The following is a 19,381-nucleotide window of genomic DNA, read 5'->3' as shown; positions in this document are numbered from 1 at the left end:
AAACTTTAGGTATTGTAGGGTGACTAGGCGTCGGTATATCAAGGTGTGTGTCCTGGCGTGCCGTCTATTCTGTAAAAATGTTTATTATGTCTCATTTTAAGCTTTTAGGCTCTTTAGACTTTTTCAGAGACCCAGTCATGCTACAGACTCTTAATACTTCATGTTGTATTATATTCCTCTCTTTAATAAGCACCTTGACCTGCAGAGGGGGCACAGTCACAAAACAAACATTGAAGCACACACACAGAATAATTCAGGCTCCTGCATTGACTGTTTTTGATCACATGAATGGACTACAAAGTGTAGTGTAACTAGGACATTACAGTTTTAGTTGTCTCTGTATGTTAAGCTAGGATACATTTTACATTTAAGATTAGTTAATGCACTATAAACCTAACATGAACTAACAATGAACAATTGTGTTTTTATTAACTAACATTAACTTGGATTAATAACTGCTGTAAAAACAAATATATACTTTATTGATAATTGTTAGTTCATGATACCTTAAACATTAACTTATGTGAAAATGAATGGTCAAAAGTTCTTCAGTAGTACTAATGTTCTCAGTTCACAGAGAGAGAAGGAGGGTGCAGGTCCCCTTGAACATTTTGACATCCAAACACCCCTCTGTGTGGCGTCCCTATGATGCATATCTTGCACACCCTATTTTTGTGCCACTGAATGGAGTGCATTAAGACAAGCGTTAACTGCTTTATTACTAGTGTTAATCAAAATTTAAGGCTCTCCTCCCAGATGTTTGTGCAAATAATTAGCCATTAATCACTCTTTAGTGTTCAATCAGATGCCTATTTTTCAAAATGAAAAAGCATTTCAGCTTTCTGAAACTTTGCACAGAATACAGCAGCTGAACAATATTTGTCCGTCAAATGCTTTCAAATTGACATATCTGTCAGTGAGGTCATCAAAGACTCTCTTTGTGGCTCAGTTAACAAATAGGATAAACTAAGAGCAACCCTGAATTGGTCATTATTCAACAAAAAACAGTGTTGAACAACAGACACCACTTTCATTATAGAATTATAGCACATTCACTATTATGTTATCTGTACTATTACCAATACTATGTTGATATATATTTTACCAATTATGTGAGATCTATTCTACACTAACACACAGCATGCACAATTTGGTCTGAGAAACCAGATATTACTGATATTGGCACGACAGATCCATACCGCCATCATAATTTCCAGGGTAGGCCTAATTCAAGATTGGATGGTTCAGGCCCAACCTAGATGAAATAAGGTCCTAATGTCAATACAAGTATTTCCTCAATCTGTAAAAATTGCAACACTATACACATTTATTTAAAACAAGCAGGCCTCAAACAACAAGCAGAGGATGTCAAGTGACGTTCACCCAATTTTGTCATTGTTTGAGACAAATTGTTCTTGTAATAACATAATGGTTAAGAAATTATATGGATAATTCAACTGAGAAAATACGAAACATGGAGAGTGAAACTCATCTATTGATTATTTTCTGATTTGATGAGCCATGTTTGAAGTGGACATTGTCATCTTGTACCATATTGCTGTTGCCGCCACTATTTTATAAAAGCAATAATCCACTCAAGGCTGTGTGTTACAGTGGCTTAATGGGCTCAGGGATAAGGGGCTTTTAGGCACTCTGTGAACACCCCTAATCCCTGATAAAGCCACTGTAATGGATAGCCTCTCGAGGCTTATTGCTTTAGTATGCCAGACATCAACATGTTTTCTATGCCATCGATACAGTCTCAGGTCATTTCTGATGTCTGATTCCATTCTACCCATTAAAACTGGCAGTAAGGCCATTCTGTTTAGGCTATTAAAACTACTGCTCTTAGAATTAGTCCTGCTGACTATTAGAACTCTCTATACCTTCATTTACCATCTGTGTCTGTACAGGAGAGGTTAGCTGTTATTGGACCCCAGTGGCAGCTTCTAAAGTACCCACAGACCCAAAAGGAGACAGAGATTTTAAGCACCTGTACACAGGCTGCAGTATATCTTCCAGAGCCAGCCTAGGCTGAGGGTAAAGACAAATGCCTCAATGTGGATGCAATTCCAACACAACTATGTGTGATATATTTAGATGATAGTACTGTATATTTAAAAGAAACTGGCTACCATGGCTAAAGTCTTGTCCCCTCCCATTCTCATTCCACATACATCTGCCTCTTTTACATAGACTCACAAACATACTGGAGTCAGACATCAGCCAAGCGGGAGGGATAAGCCATCCCAGTGGACAGGATTTTGCTCAGAGCTGTAGAATTAAGTGGCTTTGCCACTGCTCTTACAGTCAACATGCAATGTTCTCTTTCACTTTTATACCTAACTCCAAGTTTAGCTCAGTGATTCCATGGGAGGAGCAGAAGGATTTGCCCCTTGGATGTCGAATGTCAAGCCTCAGGTGTGCTTCTGTGTTTCTACTGTGCTACTTTGATTAATTACAAATTATTAGTAAATAAATGCATGTGAGAAATAAGGAGAAAGGAAACATTTACATATGGAGCAAAGACTGGAGAAAGACTAGATTATGTCCCAATCTAGATATGGGATAGTTATTATTGGTCAAGGAATAATTATGTTAAACATTGAAAATTTGAATCTTTCAATATAACAGTTGTTTCCAAGCAAAACGGCATCTGGACTTGCATGATGGATATACGTAGAATGAGTGTCCAGTCTTCATGCACAGAAAAATGAAATTGTGAAGCGTCCAGAACCCATCAAACCACCGCCGAACAAAATACAGGAAGGCGAGGGTAAAGAAATTAGCAATACTCTGGGAACATGAAATATTTTACAGTTGAGTGTGAAAGTCTGAGAACCCTAATTAGAATGCTTCTATTTTGCATTTTTCTTATTATATACAATATTTTTCATTATAAATTCAATTATAAGAAAAACAAAAAGAGTGAAAATTTCAACTTGAAAATCCTTGTTTGAGTTAACATATTCATTCACTTTCAAAAACTTTTCAAAAACATTTTATTAGTGACCAGTGCAGAATCAATATGAGTGGAGGAGGGGGCCAGGTTGTGATTATAGAGGGATAAAGGCCAACTGCGGAAGGTGGTGCGACGAGAGAGAGATCGTTTACGGTCAACTGACCATCATGTGTGTGTGTTTGTGTTTTTCAAGTTTCTCATTAAACTATTATTTAAATTGTCAAAACGGTTCTTGCCTCCTCCTTTCCATTGAACTGTGTTACAGTATGATTTGGCTATATTTGAGTATTTCATTCGAATTGATCTTTGTTTAAACATTTAAAAAAAAAAAAATCAAAAAAGGTTTCTTTCCAGGTTTAAAGTGAAAAAAAAACCAACTAGATTTTCAGACCCCACTGGTTTTAGCTGTAGGTTTTGATGAATGTATGTCTAGCAAAAACGTTTGTATGAACTGCAATAACACTGTTATTTACTGGAGCACTTTTCAGAGGGTCTGCAGAGTAAACACATGCAAAAGAAAGCATTGAATAGGCACAATGACTTGGAGCCCAGTGTCTTTTATTCCACTGGCAAGGATAACTTTTTCTTGACTGGGCAGGAGATCATTATCCGAGAATCACTTGACTCTTTTGGTGCCGTTGTTCTGTCAATGTCTGTTCCTCCTATGTTTCACATTTGTCGAAGTCTGTTCCCCCATGTTTCACCTTAGGTTAGTGTTGAAGTCTGCTCCCCCTATGTTTCCCCTTAAGGTTGGTGTCGAAGTCTTTCCCCCCTATGTTTTCTCTTAGGTTAGTGTCAAGATCTGCTCCCCCTGTGTTTGCCCTTAAGGTTAGTGTGGAAGTCTGTTCCCCCATGTTTCCCCTTAAGTTAGTGACCAAGTCTGATCCCTCTATGTTTAATGGCACTGCCAAAATTTGTTTCCCCAGTGCTTCCCCTTAAGTTTAGTGTCAAAGTTTGTTCCCCCTATGTTTCCCCTTAGCTTAGTGTCGAATTCTGCTCCCCCTTTGTTTAATGGCGCTACGAGGAACACTATACTAAGGGGAAACAGACTTCGACAGAACACCTTAATCTGGCCAGACATATGAACTGACAGAAATCTTGTTGGCTGTACTTTTCAGATAAAGGGAGTTTGTTTGCCTATGTACAGATTACAGTGTGCACACGGATATTGGCTCTCTGTTGGTATTAGGAGAAAAATCAGGGAACAGGCTGATGTGCTGGATAAAGCAGTGCTGGAACTGGGAGCAGGAACAGGATTGATGTCCATAGTGGCAAGTTTACTGGGTAGGTCTCTGTGAAGTTAAATGTAAAGGCTGAAAACCAACTTTTCCCACTCATAAGAATAGTCCTAATTTGAGAGAACCAGTAGAAAATTGTCTTAACATCTGTTGGTGGCAGATCTAACAATCGCTCACGTAAGAAGAGGAAAAAGGCGAAAGGCTCTGCATTGTTCTGTCTTTTCTAAATGCTGAACCAAAACAGTTATTCATTTGCACTTTACAAATTAATTCCAGTATTAATTTTATCTGACTCCAATTTTAAGTTGACCTCTAAATTAGATTAAAGCTCTAATTACTTTCTGATCATTCTTTTAATATAACATTTTTAGGTTACTGATTACTCTATATCTATTTATTGTCTTTTTGATCTGTAATTCAAACAGAGTCTTTGAATGACTTTTCTCCTTCTCGGCTCTCCTACCTTGTTCTCCTTATGGTTTACTCCATTTAAAACTCCACTATTCTCTATCTAATGTTCTAATGAAATTAAATCATATATTAAAGCTCCAGTAATGATATAAATGATTAACTGAAATTCTTTAAATGGCATTCTCCTGCCCAGCTATATCCAGGGTGGTTTCTCCTATATTAAAGCTCCAGTAATGATAAAAATGGGTTTTGGAGTAATACAGAATAATTCAAATAATAACTATTTATTTTCCAGATAGGATTAAAAACATAAGTAACAAAAATCAATCAAAGCCAAATTCACATGTGATCAGAATAAATAAACATTCCTAAAAATAAATGACAAGTCAAAGAAACATACATGGCAGTTGAAAAAACTACATGCAGTTACAAAGCATGGGAGATCTGAATGCAGATTTCTATTATTAAAATTACACACATCAATGTGTGGGATCGTCTGATTACAGAGAACCATTAACAATGCGTCACATTTCCTTAAACACCCAAATTATAAAAAAGGGAATTTTGGGAGTGGTTAGGTTCGGAAGTCCTGGGGTCATACCTCATTAACATACAGGCAGGGAGGGGGACAGACCTCCAGAATTATACAGCATTTGGCAAAGACCTTATAACTTTGTTACCATTAGTTTTATCAACATGGGAAAGAGACCATTATACCAGTCACACTGAGACATTATAAATGATACCAAACATGCCTAATTACGTTATTTGTTTTCATGGATATGATATTTTGTTACATGCAGATCTTAGGTGAGTTTGAACTTATTCTGTGCTGAAGGGGGAGGAGTAGATGGGGCAGATGTTTGTGAGTTTTACGAGAATAGGCCTAAATTGGCCTGAGGAGAGATAGAGGTCAGTTGTGAGATTTGTGTTTTATTGTCCTTGCTCAGTAGGATGTGTTGACTCAGGTGAAAATGTTCTTCAGTGTGAGAGTTTGACTTGTTCTTGCAAATTTCTTTGACTTTTACGACATCTTGGTGTCAGCCTTACGGTTTCCTCCGCTTGGCCACCGGGGACAATTCCAGAAGAGTGCTTATGGGGTCACTGTGTCTTAATTTTAATCTCAGTTGCTGAAGTGTGTTCAGTTGCGACAGGCTAAGAGCCAGTGCCACACCTGTCGATGTCTGTAAGGAACTGATGAGGCATTTGAAGTAGCAACACTATATCTGGTTGAGGTTAGCGCATGTGTTCAGTTCATTGAGTCCATCAAGGCTTTTGTGGCTTGTTCAGTGGATATGTAATTCCATCATGGAGAAACACCTGCTTGATCTGATCTGACTTTTAGAAGAATTTTATGCCACCTCCAATGGTGGTATTCTGGGCAGACCTCAATTAGGTGAAGGAGTTCTCACTGGTAATGCATAAACACCTGAACAGCATCTTAAATGACTGAAACTCTGAAGAACTTATTGTTGTACTGAAATGAGATAAGGTTGTGTAATAAAGCTATATATGATGAAAAGACAATGAAATCATGTCAACCAGTGCGAGTGGCACTCCAGGTCTCAAGTGTGTCTTTGAAAATGCAATGGGGTCTAATTAATCTGATTTTTTTGTACTACCATTGTGATTTGTGGTAGTGGCATTTAGATATACATGATCTGAATTAATTAAAGGAAAGGTGGCACAGAGTTCAAGGCAATCAGAACATTTATCACCAATATACCACAAAGTCAGTATAACTAGTATCTTCAACAAGTGACATGCATCATTAAGCATATAGTTATAATAATAATTCTATGATTGTTGAATCACAGTTACAGACATATATAATAATAACAGTGCTAATACAAAATTATCCAAATGTAAGTCACAATCGATGATACATGTCTATTTTCAAAATGTGTAGCGGATTGATAGAAATGTCTGCACAACATATCATCCACTACTTATTACGTTTGCATTGTTATTAGCGATAAGATGAAAACCAGGGGCTTTCTGGTTCACAACCATGCCAACAACAATCAATTGGTTCGATTTATATGTAGGTGGTAATGTTTGAAATTTGGGTGGTAAGTTTGCTTGCAGTTTGTAATGAAATCATCAATGTGTGACTGTAGTCGTGCGCATGTCCCATGTGCATTACATTATTTCAAATAATTTCTTGGGAAGTTGTAAATAGTGACTGTCCAATGTGTTAGAGGCACTATGTGTATGTGAGAGGCAGGCCAGATCTTCAGTAGATTAGTAATTTTGGAATCTAGGCTATTATTTTGTTCCATGATGTGTAGTGATTAAAGTGTGTGCTCTGTACGTTTAGGAGATGGGTGGAACCTATTCTAGAGCAATTGGTGTTGCACAATTTTAGTTCCAGTGCTAAACCGGGAGGCCATATAGCTATTTTTGTTTGTGTAGTGTTGTGAGCTGTGAATGGCCCCTTTAGATTTGCTTTCGCACCCATATCCAGCATGGATAACTTGTTGTCCTGGCTTGAAGCAGGGGGATCAGAAACATTTTGGCATCTGTCCCTCACGATTTTGCTACAGGAAATGTGAACAACCACAGAGAGACAAAACAGTTCATGTTGAACCTTTAATTAATTTGCATTTAGACATGTGGTACTTTATTTTCCTCTGATGGTCAAAGCCAAACTGTTACAGACAGCTTTAGTCTCATACTGTATGGTTTGTGTCATCAGGTGGAATAAGCATTTTGCTATACAAAAACATGTACCATTACAATGTCTAATGCAAATTTAATTTCAGAGTTCAAATTAGACTGAGCATCTTTGGTGAGATCTGAATTACTGCTGATATTTTAGTGCAGTTTGAAGTGTGTATCACCTTAAGCTGTTTTTGCAGTTGAGTCTGCAGTCTGCTGTTATATAGGCAATATAGGCTCCAGTTCTGCTGGGGAACTTTGAGCTTTAATTTTTTATTTTTATTGCCCTCAACACAGATCTATAGTCAAATAATCATTTCACCTCTTTTGGTGATGTGTCGTATGCTTAGCATTTTTTAAGGGTGGTATTTACACGTATTTACACGTTCATCTATGAGGTCTGTCGTTGTTGTGAAATTTCTGCTTGATGTTTAGCATTTTACACACATTTTTCATTGTCTACAATGTAGAATGGTTCCCCTGATCAGATTTGACTTCAGGTACATATTTACATGGGTCAAATTTCTGCTCAAGCAGCAGAGCTTTTGCGATTACAATATGAAATTGAATGCAATTTTCTTGCATTAAGATGTCACTAGGTGTATTCTCATGCAAATCTATTTGAATATAGAAAGGGGGCTGGGCAGAGTCAGAGGTGATGCAAGGCACAAAGAGTGTTCTTAAATTTGAAAGGCCTAATGAAGTTCTTCAGTCTTCTTAAAAGTTACTGAAGGTTAATGCTAATTGTGTAAAATTACTGGTAGTGACATGGAGTTCCCTATCGAGAGGTCTCTCCTATTGCGTAAGTAGCTTACGCTATGGGAAAACTCCGTTTCTCGAGAAATATTGAAGTCTTTATGTAAAACGCATTGCAGCATTTTACCAGACAGTAATGAGCGAGGCAGCTCGGTCATTGGCTGTGCTGCGGCAACTGCTCGAACCAATGACGGGGCGACTCTGAACGCGCAACCAATGGGCATGGAGAGCCCAGAGCCCGCCGAAATTAGCATAGCCAGGCTATATAATGGGCACCCCCTCATACGAGTTCCTTTAGATTTAATCTCCTTCAGCGAAGACCTCCTCGAAGCCTTCTGCTACGCCATCCGGCGCGCATCACTATATCCTTTTTACTAAGCTACTTTGCAAGTGTGGTGTTTTTACAGCCGCCATTTTCTCGTCCCGAAAAAGGACAGTGGCCTCCGCCCCATCCTAGATCTCAGACATCTGAACAAAGCTTTAATGATTCGCTCGTTCAGAATGTTAACAACCAAACATATCATCGCGCAAGTTGGCCCCAGGGATTGGTTTCTATCAGTGGATTTGAAAGACGCTTACTTTCACATTCCGATAGCGCCTCATCACAGGCCTTTTCTGAGATTCGCTTTCGAGGGACAGTCATACCAGTACACAGTACTACCATTCGGCCTATCATTGGCCCCCCGTACATTCACGAAATGTATGGACGCGGCACTTTCCCCCCTGAGACAGTGGGGAGTGCGAATACTGAATTACCTTGACGATTGGCTAATCATAGCACAATCAGAGGGTCAGTTAACGACGCACAGATCTTGGATTATCAGCCATCTAGAATGCCTGGGTCTGAGAATCAATTTTGCAAAGAGCGTGCTATCCCCCAGCCAGAATATCTCTTTTCTGGGAATAGTGCTAGACTCGCGCGCGCTCTCTATTTGACGCCTTGCAACATCATTCTGAAGGGGCGCTCACGCCCCCGTCAAACAATTTCAAAGAATGCTCGGTCTCATGGCCTCGGCATCAGCGGTACTCCAGCTAGGATTGTTGCACATGCGTCCTCTCCAGTGCTGGCTCAAGAGCCGTGTCCCCACTCACGCGTGGCGCTCGGGCCACTTTTTGATCAGAGCGAATCACGGCTGTATAAAAGCCCTGACGCCCTGGAAAGCCGTCAACTGGTATTAAACCGGCGTGAGTCTGGGCGTAAATACGCGGAGAAAAATGATCACGACAGATGCCTCCAAAATAGGATGGGGGGCCCTTTACGAGGGCAGGCCTGTATCCGGCTTTTGGTCAAACCCAGAAAAGCGCCTACATATAAACTGTCTGGAAATGAAAGCGGTCGCCTTGGCTCTCAGAGCCCTGCTTCCGTACCTGCAAAACGAACACGTCCTGGTCCGAACGGACAACATGATGGTAGTTTCAGTATATAAATCGCCAGGGTGGACTCAGGTCGAGCTCCCTGCACTCTATGGCCAGGAGCTCATCTTATGGTCACAACACCACCTGCGCTCGCTGAGAGCAGCGCATGTGCCAGGCGCCCTGAACCAGGGAGCAGACATGCTGTCCAGAGACAAGGTTCTCCCAGGAGAATGGTCTCTCCACCCCTGACGGTTCAGTGGTTATGGCAAAACTTTGGCGAGGCAGAGGTCGACCTCTTCAGCCTCCAGGGAAAATGAGCAATGCCCCTTTTCTTCTCAAAGAGCACGGACGCTTCGCCCAAGTCTGGCCTGGCCGCCCCTTGTATGCTTTTCCCCCGATCACGATGCTACCTCAGGTCATCAGTCGGATCAGGGAAGTGAGATGTGCAGTGCTCCTGGTAGCCCCACTCTGGAACAACCAAACGTGGTTTCCAGAACTGATGCAGATGATGCAATCTGTCCCATGGCCGATTCCGTTGAGGCTAGACCTCCTCAGGCAGGCCAACGGGATGATTCTTCATCCCCGCCCCGATCTGTGGGCCCTCCATGCATGGCCCCTCAACGGGTTCCCGAGAACCTCCCCAGTGGAGTTTTGAGAACCATCACTGAGGCGCGAGCACCCTCTACGAGGCGCTTATATGCCCAAAAGTGGAAAGTGTTCAGTGACTGTTGTGATACCAAGAGCTTGAACCCCAAATCGTGCGAGATACCAAGTGTACTCGCCTTTTTGCAAGAGCTGCTGGAGGCGACCTGCACGCGCTGTCATCAAGCGCTGCTTGCCTGGAATTTGGACCTAACGACTGCAGAGTTGTCCTTAGGCCAAAGCACGGGTATATTCCTAAAGTGCTCTCCACACCCTTCAGAGCACAGGTGATATCTCTTGCAGCGCTATCGTTCCCAGCAGACGAAAGCGACGCTAATTTACTCTGCCCGGTCAGGGCGCTCAGAGTATATTTGGAATGTTCTGCCCTGTTCAGACAGACGGAACAATTATTCGTATGCTTTGGCGGCCGCACTAAAGGTCTCGCAGTCTCAAAGCAAAGAATATCGCGCTGGATAGTGGATGCTATAGCGCTAGCTTATGAAGCCAAGGGCCTTCAATGCCCCTTAGGCGTCAGAGCTCACTCTACGAGGAGCATGGCCTCCTCGTGGGCTTGGTCGAGTGGGATACCCATTGAAGATATTTGTGCGGCGCGGGCTGGGCCTCGCTTCGACATTTATCAGGTTTTATAACCTACAGGTCCCCTCATTGCATTCCAACATTCTATCAGCCTGACTGTAGAATGGACTGGAGTATGTATATGCTGAGCATTATCTCCTCCCTTATAAGGTCCGTCTCTGACCGACTTAGAGGATTTTTTTATGCATATCAGTACATAGAAAACTCAGTACATAAGATATGTGCTTGTGTTTGTACTATGAGCGCCCCACCATGGACAACCTTGGAAGGGCGCTTATACTATCCCATTATGTAGCTCGCCGTTGGCCGGCTCGTGGAATAATCACTTTGCTTTAAGGCTCAGGCATCTGCCTCTGGCTTTATAGAGCGAAGTCAGCACGCACGGCGTTTTACATGGTGTTCCCATAGCGTAAGCTACTTACGCAATAGGAGAGACCTCTCGATAGGGAACGACTCGGTTACTAACGTAACCTCGGTTCCCAGAGAGGAGGGAACGAGTATTGCGTAAGCTGCCGTGCTTGTGCTTGGTCAGTTCGCTTCAGTCGATTGAACCTAAAGGAACTTGTATGACGGGGTGCCCATTATATAGCCTGGCTATGCTAATTTCGGCGGGCTCTGAGCACGCGAACGCGAGGCGCGCGACCAGAGTCGCCCCGTCATTGGTTCGAGCAGTTGCCGCAGCACAGCCAATGACCGAGCTGCCTCGCTCATTACTGTCTGCTGTGCAGCTGCAATGCGTTTTACATAAAGACTTCAATATTTCTCGTATCCCTCCTCTCAGGGAACCGAGGTTACGTTAGTAACCGAGTCGTTTTGTACTCTGTATGGGTTAACTGCAGCTATATGGTAAATAGCATAGAGTGCCATATCAGAGATATCTGACATAGTAACACATACAGTTTGAAACTGATGAACGATTTCAAGAGAAACATGATTACCGTTATTTCAATTTTATACAAGATGAAGTCTGGAATGCCTGAAGCATTTACAACCTCTAATCTTAAGTGTTTCTTGTAACACTTACAGCAGAAACAGTCAAGTGTTTTCAGAAATAAACTGCATTAGCCTATGTGTACATGCAGTACCACAAACATTTATCGTCACATGTGTTCTATGATAAGTGTTTTGCACAGTAGCAAATTTAAAAATAGGTTGTCGTACTCTTTAGTGATTTATAAATTAGTAATATTTCTGTTGTTACAAAGTAATAAAAAAAAAAATTATAATTATCACAGCACCCTGTTTTGCCCAGTCTTGCTTTTCATATATAAACACATCAACTTGCAATGTTTATATCTCAATCACTTCTTTTTAGTTGTTTACAGTTGCTACCCGCTCATTCTTTTGAAATCTTGCAAGGTTGTTGCAGCAAAGTAAACAATAGTGGTGGTGTTCTATGGAATGATATTCCAGACATTATTCAAAAGGAATTGCAAATTGTATTTGCAATTGCGTTTTCAATTTGTGGCCGCATAAAATGTGACATAATACAAACGCAATTGCAAATCGTGCATTACCGTTTGCATTTTCGTTTAAGCGAACGCACAGTGACTGCCAGATTTCAAATGGAAAAGCAAAGTCCGTTTGCAACTGTGTTTCCCATGTCTTACGAGTTTTGGCCCTGTCATATTTAAATAGCAATTTCAATTACCACGTCTGCTTTTTCACGTTCTCAGCGTCGCGTATGTAGCCAGCCAAAACTCAAATGGAATACTATTTTTTTTTTTTTTTATTGCAATATTAACAAACAGAACAAGAAGATACATACAAGAAATATAAACAATCTTTCAAAACAAAAGAGAAATTATGGTTCAGAATACATTAAGGGAGGAAATGTGAAAGAAATTTTAATATATTCAACAATAGTCTAAAAAGAAAAGAGAGTAAGAGAAGAAAGAAAAAAAAAGAAGAAGAGGGCACAAAAGAAAAAAACATTAAGAGAGAATATTAAACATGGCACTAATTCTGGATGTTTTCATTGCTTTCTTGTTAACAGAAGTTGAAATTGTATTTAAATACATCTTCAATTCTTCTTTGAAAAAGCTAAAGTGGGGTTTACTTTTCATATATTTACATTTATGGATATGAAACTTTCCAATATATAAAAGAAGGTTTATACAAAAACATGCATTAATTAGATTCTTGTCTTTAACATAAAATCCAATAAGAATGTGTCTATATGATAAAGAAAAGTTACATAAAAACATTTTGGACAATCAGAGCATCAATATTGTTCCAGAAAGACCGAGTAAAACGGCATTCCCAAAACAAATGATCAACAGTTTCAGAGGAGGCTTCACAAAAAGATCAGGAAGTATCAATATCATTTCTAAATTTCTTTAAAAAAGTATTTAACTGGATAAAATCTATGAATAATTTTATAGGATATTTCTTTAACTTTATTAGTTAGAAAGAATTTCTGAGGATGTGACCAAACATATGACCATTTAATATCATCAAAAAGGTTATTCCAATAAGAAATGGAGGAAGGAATTGAAGTAACAGGGTCCAAAAATAATGACCTAATTTTATAATTGGATTTATGTATTGAAAAACAAATAGAACCAACCACAGTAGATTCAGGGCTAGGGGGAGAAACAGAAGTCACTGTAGCACTATTATTGTTTCTAAACAGCATACAGATTTCCAAAGAGATGGCCTTGAAAACTATATTAAATTCTTTACTAGATACTGAGAATTGGTATCCTGAAACAAAATCGGAATAATTAAATAAATTACCTTCACTATCAAATTGCTGGTTTACTAATATCACCCCATTATTGAACCATTTTTCAAGAAATAAAGATTTCCTCTTATGAAGAATATTACAGTTGTTCCAAATTAAAAAATTGTGTGGCGAGAAATTATGCTTGTAAATAAGTTTCCAAGCCATAAGCATCTGCTGATGATAATTGGAAAGTTTGACAGGAAGTTTACTAATTGAATAATTGCACATTAAAAGAAAATGTATACCTCCTAATTGAGAAAAAAATATATCTTGGGATTATACTCCAAATAGAAGTTTGATTGTGAAGGAAACGTTTAAGCCAATTAATTTTTAAGGTATTGTTAAGAGAATCAAAATCAATGAAATTTAAGCCACCTTTATTATAAGTGTTAGGCGTATAACAGTTATGTCCCGGACCAGATATGGAGAAAGAAAACCAGGAGTCGAGAAATTCAATTAAAGAATCAAAATTTACTGAAGAATAGTTTGCAGTGAAATTGGTAGAGCCAGCGGCAAAGTCTCACGAGGAGATCGAAAGCTAACTCGTACCTTACACAAAATCTTACATCAATTATACCATTTGCAAGGACGTACATTCCATTATTTTACTCCTGATTGGCTAAAAGAACATAGTCACAACATATAGAGAGCTATGCGGCCTATCAACATTAATCAGTGCATTTGTCGTCAGAGCCCGAGATTTACATCGGAAGTGACCTCGCAGATGATCGCGGGCGTCTTCGAGTCGGCCTGGTGTGCCTTCCTGGGTTCAGAACCTGGGTAGAAGGTCAAACGTACACACAAAACACTGACGAACAACAGTTCTTCTCTGGGCACAGGAGAGCCAGAGCACACATTATCAGGTCATTTAAGCCAAAACAAGAGAGATAAAATTTTCACTCCTCAGGCAGAGGAGAGGGGTAGAAATAACATACCTTTCTTCCCTAAAGAAATAATAAGAGAAAATCACACTTCTACTATTCAGGTAGTATTGCATAGGACTTTAAACCATATACTTAATCATAGAAAAGTAACGATCACAGAACATATGTTTAACATTCTCCCTGCCCCCTCTCATCACAGCTAAGCTTATCCCCAAAGGACCTTCAGACTACGGGCAGGACAGAGAGAGAGACTCTGGAATGTTCCTTAAAAGACACTAGTTAACATTCCAACACACATATGATTCAAAGTATATTTCAGTTATGCATAAGAAAATAGAATTGATTATGTGATCATGCATATAGTTAATTCATCACTTTATTAAAGTTAAGCAACAGAATATAGATAGATATTGATATAAAAGGATATATATATGTATTGATATATCTGAAGAGACAAGGGATTTCGACCCTCACCCTTCAGTCCCCCGTTTTAGACCAATGTGGGGTCCAATACCGCCACGTCTGGTCTACCAAGTGAGGTCACTAAGGAAGGTGGAGTGGTAACGCATGCTTCCCTGACTGGTCACACTTGTCTCTTTGCCTCATTGCGGACATGCTGGATACTAAAAATTCCCAGTCCCCACGCAAAGGCTCTACCACCTTCCACTCACAACAGGGCCTGGATGTTATCCTTCTTAAGTTTCTCTTTCAAGCGTCTCGTCAGTTTTCTCAGTCGGTACTCCTCCTCGGAAGGGTTCAATTTACTGCAAGCAGACCTGCATACATAAGAAAAACAGAAACGATCACACATCCACACACACAGACAGAGGACACCCACTCCCCATCCACCAACCTTTTTGCATAATGAGGGTAGTATCGGGATAATTTGGGGAGTGACCAAGCCAATAGGTCACTGTCTCATTTCCGTCCAGACGATAACAACGATCATTTACCTTTTGGTACATAGTCGGAATTAAATTTAGACCCTCAGTTGAATTTAGACATGGGTATTGTACCCATGATGGACGGTTATCGATCTCCTCGCAATCCCAATGAGTTGAAAACGCATGGAATCTCCCTGTCCAAATTGAAATTTGAATTCACATCAAAAATGATAAAGCGATCAGAATTAAAAATACCAACGAGGCGGAAGTACCAATCGGATGAAAGCTCGTTTCACTTTCAGTCGTCTCTCACTACGCACTTCTTCTTGAAGAATTAGCAGCTTCAGTATGTCGTCGGATTCAGCCATCTGTAATGATAAAACATTGGTTCTAGAATTCTAGAATTTTAACATACACGACAGACATTTAATGATCCCGAGGTAGTAAGTTGTTACACTTTTCAAGTGGTTTCACGTGTGACCAATGTCTCCATACTGTACCCAAAACCCCCCTGTCCAGTAGAACAGAGGTGTTAGTGGTCAATACCACCTGATAAGGCCCATCAAATTTCGGACCTAAGGGGGAAACTATCTCCCGCTGTAACATTACATTGTCACCTATTTCAGGCAAAGCAGGCATGTCTTTTTGCTCAACATTATCTCGATCTGCTTGTCGTGTGCTAACACTAACCCGTGTGTCTCGCAGACTGTCATCCAAAGCTTTCAGATAATTTTGTAAAGCGTCTTTCAAAGGCCCGGATGGTCCCTCATGTTGCATCCCAGGGCAGCCGCATGTAGCGACCTGTCATTACCTCAAAAGGGCTGAGCTGTGTAGTCTTGTTAGGGCTGGCTCTCATGCTTAACAAAATCGCTGGGACAGCCGCATGCCACCCTTTCCCCCACTCCAACAATCTCTTTCTCAATGAAGTTTTAAGCGTATGATTAGTGCGTTCAATAGATCCGCTAGATTGGGGCCTAAATGGAATGTGAAAGTGTTGCCTCACCCCCATCAATTTCATGACATTTTTTCATCACCTTCCCAGTAAAATGTGTACCCTGATCTGAATCAATTTGTAAGGGCAAACCCCATCTTGGGAAAACCTCATTCAACATAATCTTGGCGGTTGCATCTGCGTGTGCAGTTTCTCAGTGGAAATGCCTCAACCCATCTGGAAAACAGATCAACAATCATTAGAATGTATGTAAAACCTCCACTAGGGGCAGTGGACCTATGAAATCAATTTGGAGGTGTGTCCACGGCCCTTGAGGTCGAGGGGCATGTCCTAAGGGAATTTTCAGCTTAGAAGAAGAATTAACCTTAAGGCATACTAGACATCTCTTACAAAAATCATTGCAAGAAGCCCTCAGTCGTGGCCACCACCAGGTTTTGGAAATCATTGCATGTAGTTTTTCAGGACCTGCATGTGCCAAACCATGATACAAAGACATTAGTTCAGTTCTAGCAGAAACAGGACAAACAAAACGCTCATGAAATTTCCACAGTCCTTCTGCATTTTTCTGAGCTCCTAATTTTGTCCATTGTTCTATCTCTTCAGGGTCATCCTCATCATAGAGTTTAAAAATGTCTCTGGGGGTCTCACTCTCCTGAGGAGCAAGAGCCATAACACTCACGCAAGTCTCAGTCCGTGTTGCAGCCTCTCTGGCAGCTGTGTCAGCAGCTCGGTTTCCTGTGGCCTCAGGAGAATTGTCCGTTGCATGTCCAGTGACTTTGATAACTGCTCCTGTTGCAGGAAGATCACAGGCATTCATAAGTTCTTTTACCTGCTGTTGATGAGAGATCGGCAGACCGGCAGTGGTTAGAAATCCTCTGCGTCTCCACACAGGGCCGAAGTCATGAACAGCACCATATGCATAACGGCTGTCAGTGTAAACATTGGCCATACTGCAATGCTCATGTCAATGCGACCAGCTCGGCCACTTGAGCCCCTCCTCCTGAAAGAGAACCACAGTCAACAGTTTCACCATGTTCATTTACAACAGCCCAGCCAGTGAAGCGTTTTCCCTGTTCATGAAAGCTGGAACCATCCACGAACAACTTCATGGCATCAGAAAGTGGTTCAGATTGAAGAGGGCTCTGGCTGTCCGTCTCGATCAGTCGGGCACAGTTGTGTGCAGTTCCTTCTTCTGGAAGTAAGGAGGCAGGGTTGATAGCCGTTTCAATGTCAATATTTATATCCACATTTTTACTCAAGAGAGTGGCCTCCCATTTAGCTCGTCTTTGATTAGAGATAGAGCCTAAACGAGTGTTTGTTAACAGTTTCAGAATCTGGTGTCTAGTGTGCAGTATCACCTTCTGATGAGTCACAATGTCCTCGGTAATCTTTACAGCCCACTCTGCACAGTCGCATATCAACAGGCACGGATGCTGTCCTGCCATTGAAACAGGAATAGGGGCAGAATAATATCCTACCATCCCATAGGAGTTTCTTCCTGGAACCCTTTGACCCAGGGCCGCTGAATAGGATCGAGTTCCCACCCATGTCCATAGATGGAACGGCCTGCTGGCATCGGCATGACGTAATGCTGGGGAGGAAGCAAGAGTTTCTTTGATACTCACAAACGCCTCCTCCATCTCCTCAGTCCAGTCGATCAGCTCCGATCCAGGTTTTCCTCCTTTCAGCGCCTCTGTGAGTGGTTTAGAAAGTTCAGTGTATTCAGAAACATACTGGTGGCAATAATTCAAAAGACCCATTACTTGCCTTAGACCAGTAACCGTGTTTGGTTTTGGAAGTTCAATGATAGCTTTAACTCGTTCAGGAGTGATGCGTCTGCCGTGCACACCCACAATTTGCCCCAAATAAGTCACTTCAGGCAGTGCTAGCTGTGCTTTCTTCAAGTTCACTTTGAATCCCCCGTTTTGGAGGGCATTCAAAACAGTCTGTACAGCAGTCAAATGTTTGAACTTGGTTGGACTAGCAATTAAAATGTCATCCACATATTGTAGGACGACAGATCCGTCATATTCAAGCTGTTTTCTTACCGGATCGATGAAGGATGCTAGTACCTGATGAAACAGTGTGGGTGAGTTGCAGAAACCTTGTGGCAAATGACTCCATGTCCATTGGCGACCCCTGCTGGTGAAAGCAAATCTGCCTTGGTCCTCCTTGGCTAGGGGACAAGTCCAAAAACCATTAGAAATGTCTAAAGCAGTAAAAAGACAATGTTCAGATCCTATCTCGTGTAGGATAGTTGCGGGGTTGGCCACCAGAGGGTGCATTTTCTCAGACACTGAATTCAGAGAAGTGTAATCAATGGTCAAACGCCAGCTCCCATCCGGCTTTTTGACAGGCCACATGGGGGAGTTAGTGGGAGATGAACAGGGAATCACAATCCCCCGTTTGCATAATTCATCTACAACAGTGTCAGCCCCCTGTTGAGCTTCATTTTTCAAAGGATATTGTCTTTTGACTTCATGCAAAGGACCTGGGATGCTCAGTGGCTGAATCTGTGCTAAACCACAATCATATTTATCTTTTGCCCATACATCAGGAAATTTGGAAATTATAAACTTCCACTCAAAGCGCGTCTCAGCTAGACTAACAGATTCTGCCACTGCACATTTCTGCTCATGGTGGGGGCCACTCTGAGATAAGCGAATGGTTTCATTGCAGCCAAGCACTAGCTTTGAAATGTTAAGAAGATTGCTAGAGACTGATCACCTCAGACCACATTTTGACATAAATGCTCCTATACTTTTGCTGTGTTTCACGCCTGCACTTATTTAGCCCAATCTGTTGCTTTAATGCATTCTCTCACACAGGGGCCCACATCTGCTCACAGCAGACCACATTCATTTTCATTGTGTTTTTTTTTTTTTCAATGAAAGTGAATGGTGACTGAGACTGAATGCTCTTTGGCCTTGATCACTGATAAAGTGTCTCAGTGTTCCCTGCTATCAAAGTAGAACTGCATTTGTTTTTCTGTCAGGCAAGCTGAGAGCACACACACTTTTTCCCAGAAAGTCTTATCAAATTTCACAGTCTCAGTTTTCACACACCATTCATAAGCCCACTGCGGTTCAAATTTAGAACAACATATTTACTGCCAAAGGAAGTAAGGGTCAAATTTAATTCACACATTAAATCTCTGGCCATTAGAGGTACCGGACCAGATGGTGAACACAAAAACACATGTTTAAATGTTCTACCCTTCTCCTTTGACTCATACTCTAAGGGCACTGTGAATTTTTTTTACAGCATTTTTTCTGCCTTTTCACAAACAGCCTCGAAACCCTCACTCAAA

General features: G+C 41.0%; 1 pseudogene; it reads left to right on the top strand.

Annotated features, from left to right (window-relative positions):
* Positions 1–3,470: 3,470 nt before the first annotated feature.
* The window catches only part of LOC127654614 (protein-lysine methyltransferase METTL21C-like), a 28,806-nt pseudogene continuing 12,895 nt past the window's right edge, over positions 3,471–19,381 (top strand).

Source organism: Xyrauchen texanus, chromosome 14 (genome assembly GCF_025860055.1).
Source record: "Xyrauchen texanus isolate HMW12.3.18 chromosome 14, RBS_HiC_50CHRs, whole genome shotgun sequence".
NCBI lineage: Eukaryota > Metazoa > Chordata > Actinopteri > Cypriniformes > Catostomidae > Xyrauchen > Xyrauchen texanus.
Note: the sequence above shows the minus strand (reverse complement) of the source record. Positions and strands in the feature narration are given on the sequence as shown.